The following is a 6,841-nucleotide window of genomic DNA, read 5'->3' as shown; positions in this document are numbered from 1 at the left end:
ACCAAATTTGGCACCATTTCACCTAGCCAACATTTCTCCAAAATTCTTGCAAGATTCTGGCCAGTGAAGATAGTTGTGAAGGAAGTAACATTTTGGTAAATCCATTTGGTATGAAATTTTTACAGAACCTTTATCTGTCCAAATAACTAAGCCCTGCCAAGTTTTACCTCAAGTGGTTACTCCATGTGAGTGCATCATCCAAATCTTGATTCTGGACACATAATGTGAGTTACCAAGCAACTATGTTAGTTTGTGCTCCATTATGCCTCAAAACCTCCAGGATCATAGTCCTTCCTTAGTTAATCACCCCAGACAAACTCTTTGGTGCTAGTAAAATCCCTATTGATCACCAGTGTTCACCCAAGTTTACTGCAGTAAACTTCAGAGGGTGATTTCCAGTTAACCATATCACTTTTGACCGATCTACCACCAAGGTTGCAACCTCCCCTGGACGGACAAACCCCCAGACATTGTTTGGCTTAGCTTGTGGCACTGTGTGCACCAGTGCGCGCGGTGACCACCGACTTGGCATGCAGTGCGCGCGTCCAGAATGGCTTCTTGCTCGGGCCCCTCCTCTGCTCGGCGTCTCAGCGAGCACGAGCATGTCTAATAGATTTACCGTGTCATCGCCGTCCTCCTGGACCTCTCTCCCTCTCAGTAAAACCCCTCACCGACGCTCGCCCATGGAAGCACAGTGCCCTGACATGCTTTAATGGTGCTTGGCTTCTTCCTCTGCTCCCTGGCGTCGTCTACCCCTCCGTGAGCTCTCCCTCCTGTTCCCTCTCATCGCCTGCCTCTGAGCACATGCGCGTGCCCACGCGTCCGCGGCTCCGGCGACGTGTCACGCGGCCAAGCTCGACCTCCCTCATCGCCCCACTGATACGTCTCCGTCGTATCTACTTTTCCAAACACTTTTGCCCTTGTTTTAGACTCTAACTTCCATGATTTGAATGGAACTAACCTAGACTGACGCTGTTTTGTGCAGAATTACCATGGTGTTATTTATGTGCAGAAACAAACATTCTCGAAATGACCTGAAACTTCACGGAGCAACTTTTTGGAGAATATAAAAAATACCTGCAAAAGATGAAGGCCAGGGGGCCCACCACCTGTCCACAAGGGTGGGGGCGCGCCCCCTACCTTGTGGGCCCCCTGGAGGTCCTCCGACTCCAGCTCCAACTCTATATATTGTGTTTCGGGGAGAAAAAATCAGAGAGAAGATTTCATCACGTTTTACAATACGGAGCCGCCGCCAAGCCCTAAAACATCTCGGGAGGGCTGATCTGGAGTCCGTTCGGGGCTCCGGAGAGGGGAATCCGTCGCCATCGTCATCATCAGCCATCCTCCATCACCAATTTCATGATGCTCACCGCCGTGCATGAGTAATTCCATCGTAGGCTTGCTGGACGGTGATGGGTTGGATGGGATCTATCATGTAATCGAGTTAGTTTTGATAGGGTTTGATCCCTAGTATCCACTATGTTCTGAGATTGATGTTGCTATGACTTTGCTATGCTTAATGCTTGTCACCAGGGCCCGAGTGCCATGATTTCAGATCTGAACCTATTATGTTTTCATCAATATATGAGAGTTCTTGATCCTATCTTGCAAGTCTATAGTCACCTATTATGTGTTATGATCCGTTAACCCCGAAGTGACAATAATAGGGATGCTTATCGGTGATGACTGTAGTTTGAGGAGTTCATGTATTCATTATGTGTTAATGCTTTGTTCCGGTACTCTATTGAAAGGAGGCCTTAATATCCCTTAGTCTCTGTAAGGACCCTGCTGCCACGGGAGGGTAGGACAAAAGATGTCATGCAAGTTCTTTTTCATAAGCACGTATGACTATATTCGGAATACATGCCTACATTACATTGATGAACTGGAGCTAGTTCTGTGTCACCCTAGGTTATGACTGTTACATGATGAACCGCATCCAGCATAATTCTCCATCAGGACCAAATATGGTGAAGTGTCATGTAGTCGACGTTCACATGACACCACTAAGGGAATCACAACATACATACTCTCAAAATATCGAACACATATCAAGTTCACATAATTACTTGCAACATGATTTCTCCTGTGACCTCAAGAACAAAAGTAATTACTCACAAATGATAAACATGCTCAAGATCATAGGGGTATTAAATATCATATTGGATCTGAACATATAATCTTCCACCAAATAAACCATATAGCAATCAACTACAGGATGTAATCAACACTACTAGTCACCCACAAGTACTAATCTATAGTTCCGGTAACAAGATTGAACACAAGAGATGAACTAGGGTTTGAGAGGAAACTTCCCTCCCGGAGATGGTGTTGTTGAAGTTGTTGATGGAGATTGACCACCCCAAGATGGGAGAGTTGTTTGTGATGATGATGAAGATGATTTCCCTCTCCGGGAGGGAAGTTTCCCTGGCGGAATCGCTCCGCTGGAGGGCAAAAGTGCTCCTGCCCAAGTTCCGCCTCGAGGCAGTGGCGCTCCGTCCCGAAAGTCCTCTCCTTATTTTTTTCTAGGTCAAAATGACTTATATACTAGAAGATGGGCACCGGAGGTGGGTCGAGGAGAGCACAACCCACCAGGGCGCGCCTGGGCTCCTTGGCGCGCCCAGGTGGGTTGTGCCCACCTGGTGGGCCCCCTCTAGTACTTATTGGTTCCAATATTCCTCATATATTCCATAAAAAATCCTCGTGAAGTTTCAACTCATTTGGAGTTGTGTATAATAGGTAACCTGATGTAGCTTTCACACTACTGCAGGATGCTGCTAACGCGACACTACGATTAGAAACCCTTCGACAAAACTGTGTGCGATGCAATAATCACAAACGGTGGTGTAAAAAACCATCAAAAAGGTGCAAAACATTTGCGATGACGGATGCATCAAACACGGTTTGGATTTTAGTTGCGTGTGCGATGCAGGGCATACGGTTCAGTTCAATTAACTGTTTGTGATGAGGAGGAACAAAAGAAACGGTCAGCCAGATGGAGGTGTGTGCGATATACAGCATATGGTTCACTCGGATGAACTGTTTGTGATTAGGCAACACAAAAGAAACGGTCAGCCAGATAAAGGTGTGTGTGATATACGGCATGCGGTTCACTCGGATGAACTATTTGTGTTGAGACAAGAGAACAGAAACGGTTAGCCAGATGAAGGTGTGTGCGATGTATATCACACGGTTCACTCGGATGAACTGTTTGTGATTAGGCAACACAAAAGAAACGGTCAGCCAGATCATGGTGTGTGCGATATACGGCATGCGGTTCACTCGGCCTTGTTATCAGTGTGTGACCTCTATGGCAACCGTTCGCTCCCCACTAGCCTCTTCTTGTACCGTGGCAACCGTCCACTGCCTCTTCGCCTTTCCCTCTCGATTTGGAACTGCTTTCGCACGCTCTTCCTCCCTCCATTTGCCTTCACCCTTCCTTCTGCCATTGTTCGATCATCTTCTCCATGGAGGGAACAGGCCGGAAACGACCCCATTATTCTTGCCCGATCTGAAAGATGACATGGTGGAGGAACTCATTGATCGGTGCGACGTCATCACCTCTTCTAGCATGGCAGGTTCATTCAAGACCATTCTCCACTCAACTAATAACAACATTACAAGCAACCCAAGGGTCCAGGAGCGGTTTGATCTCCCCTGTATTATTCGCCGTGACCCTGCTGACTGGCGCAGGGACGACGGAAGCCTCGCCTTGTGCAAGTTGATGCCGCTTGATAAAGATACGTGTGATGTTAAGATGCCATCGCTTGAGGGCAAGGATTGGGTAGGAGCAAATGAAGATTGGGTTGTTTATATTGGGTACAACTGCGAGTGGGAACTTGTGAATGTGTACACTCGTCACCGGGTTCCACTTCCAAAAATCTCAGACTGCCTAGAGGTTGAGCACACAGATGATCTACATGAGTTCAAATACGATCATGATAACTGTCATCTACGGAAGATAACAATTTGTCGAGTTCCCAACAGCTCTTGGGATTACACGAACTATGAAGTTGTTGCTATCTTCGACAAGCTTGTTGCCTTCCTTACTTCCACGCCTCGATGGATATTGCTCAAAAAATCAATTTATGTACACGGATGAGTACTGTGATGCAATTCAATATGAGGGTATTGTGTTTGCTGCCACCACTCATGGCACTGTTTTTGCATGGAATCATCATGCTTTCGGTATGTTTGTCTTCCACCGTAATTATAACTGTTTCATCCACATGCATGCGGGTTAGCTAGTTTCCCTTTACTAATTAATTAACCTTCTTGTGTTTCCAAGGTCCTGTGAACATTCCACCACCTATACTTGAGAAATTTTATAGCCAAGGGGGAGATGACGATGCTGATGATCACGAGCATGAGGACAAGCAGGACCCATATACTTAGTGGCACCTGGCAACTTATTCCGATGGATCACCTCTTCTTGTCTATATACAGGGCACTACAGATGTTACTAAGGAAGCATGTGTTGTCTCGCATGGTTGCACTCTCCAGACCTATTCCAACATCTGTTGCAGGGTATTCGGGATGGATACTAGTGTACTAGCACCAACACCTTCTCCCTGGTTTGGTATTGAAAGTCTTGGAGGAAAGTCGCTCTTCCTTGGACAAAAATATCCAATGATGGTGAAAGGCGATCCAGATGCTGTTGACACAATGTTACTACCATTTATGAGAAGCAACTGTATCTATACCTCGGTCATTGCTATGCTTCCCTACCATCGCACTATGGGTCCTGACATAGCCCGCTTCAGCCTGGATGATCAGTCCTGCGTTAGTCTCGAGATTGACAGTAGTTGGCCCTTCCCAGAGAATCACTTCTAGTTCAAAGCAAGTGTTTCCAACACCGATGAGTGGTTGAGCTGAAGTTAATTTCATCGCTTTGTTATTTGTTGTGTGAGAAAAACTTTACTTTAGTAGAATGTTTTGTTGGAAATGATCTATAATCCAACGTGTATCCTCGTTGTCGTTGTGGGTTGATGACTTGTTGTATGTAATCAATGGTACATTTGCATATGCGTCCATCAACTCATGCCTGCTAGTGGTGTCCATATGAACAGTGCTAGTGATTTTAGTTGCAAAAATAAGATAGTGCTAGTGATTTTTAGCTGCATATTTTGACAAATCGCAGTGTTACAAGGTTGACAAATGACAATGTTACTAGATAAACAAATGTTAATCTTTCTAGTTTGACAAATGGCAACATACCCAAAATGACATATGCAAATCTTACCCAATTGCTTCTGCGTGGTTGCACACGGGTCATGCAAAACAACCGTTTGCGTTGAAGGGATGCAGAAATCCTGCTCGGCACATTTTCCCTTGGCTTCCTGGGGAAGCTGTCAGTTTGCATACGGGTGTTCTAACTAAAACGTTTGCGATGAGTGTTTTATATTTAAAAACCATTGACATTTTTTTTCAAAAGAAAATCGTTTGATAAGTTTGTACATTAAGAGAGAGAAATGCAAGTTCCTTGAAACCATATCTTTCATTCAGTCACCTGCGAATTTATATTCATATGATCAAGAATTCAAGATACAGTATTAAACCCCAAAAAACCATTTCTGGCGGCGGCGGAGGCGGTGTGCCGTGCCGTCGTTGTCGTTGTCGTCCTCCGGGACGCCGTTGTTGAAGTGTTCAAGGCAGCGCAAAATGTTCTTCACTTGTAAATCAGACATCATGTCATCGCGCGATCGACGGGCGGGGCGCGGGAGGATGGCAACTGGCACCGCTGAGAGGAAGCGGTCGAAAGCAGCGTCCCATGCCGTTGAGGGGGGGGGGTGCACGCACAGGCACAGGCACGGGCGTGGCGGGTGCAGCCAAACACACGGGGACCGGCACCACGATGGGTGGAGGGGCATGCACGGGCAGGGGCACGGGCGCGGCGGGTGCAGCCAAATGCACGAGGGCCGGTGCCATGGTGGGTGGAGGGGCGCGCGTGGGCACAGGTGCTGGCGCTGGCATGTACACGAGCTCGTGCGGGTCCGTGGAGACCTCGCTGACGCCCGCGGCTTCAAGCTCTGCGATAGTGCTCGGCGACCAGCCCGTCAATGCTACGGGGATGGTCGCTGGCCCGGGCGCGGGGATGGGAGCTGGGACGGGAGCGGGGGCAGCAACCACCGCTGCCAGCTCGTTCTGGGTCATGTCCATGAGGCCCCATTCCTCCTTATTTTTTATCTCCTCCGGCTCGGAGTCGACTTCACTAAACTCGAATACTAGTGGCAGATGATCATTCTGCGCCATGGCATTGGTGGAGGTCTGCGGGAGGGAGGGGAATGGGACGCGAACAATAAGGCCGCCCGTATTACAGAGTGGCTCGGGCGCCATTAATGGAGAGGAAGGCAGGCGGCCATGGAAGTCAAAGGGCTCACTTCCTAGTGAGCCTGCGCAGTGTACAGCTCGCACGCTTCCTGGTGAGCCTGCGCATTGGAGGACAGCTTGCACGCCTCTCGGTCAGCCTTCGCACCGGACTCCGCTCGCATGCCTCCCGTTCAGTCAAGGTCAAGCAGCTGTCTGCACGGCACCTCCTATAGCCATTAAAACGAAGACATGTGGCATCACGTGAATGGTTAACAGAACGTACACGATTTGAATTATACAACCGTTTGAGATATTAAAGTGGCAGCTACTTTTTCAAAATGCCTTTATTGGCTGTTATTTGAGTGTGCCTTCTCTCAAAATGGACACGAAAAATACCACAACATGTCGGGTGCCATTCCATGAAAGCATGCCAAGTTTCATGAATTTCAGACGAGTTTTGGATTTACTAGAATTTAAAAACAAAGTATCTCAATGTTTTGCCGGCAATCAATGGAGCCCTGGTGTTTGAAAT

This window comes from Triticum urartu, chromosome 2 (assembly GCF_003073215.2).
Source record: "Triticum urartu cultivar G1812 chromosome 2, Tu2.1, whole genome shotgun sequence".
Classification (NCBI taxonomy): domain Eukaryota; kingdom Viridiplantae; phylum Streptophyta; class Magnoliopsida; order Poales; family Poaceae; genus Triticum; species Triticum urartu.
The sequence above is the reverse complement of the archived record's forward strand: the minus strand, read 5'-3'. Positions refer to the sequence as shown.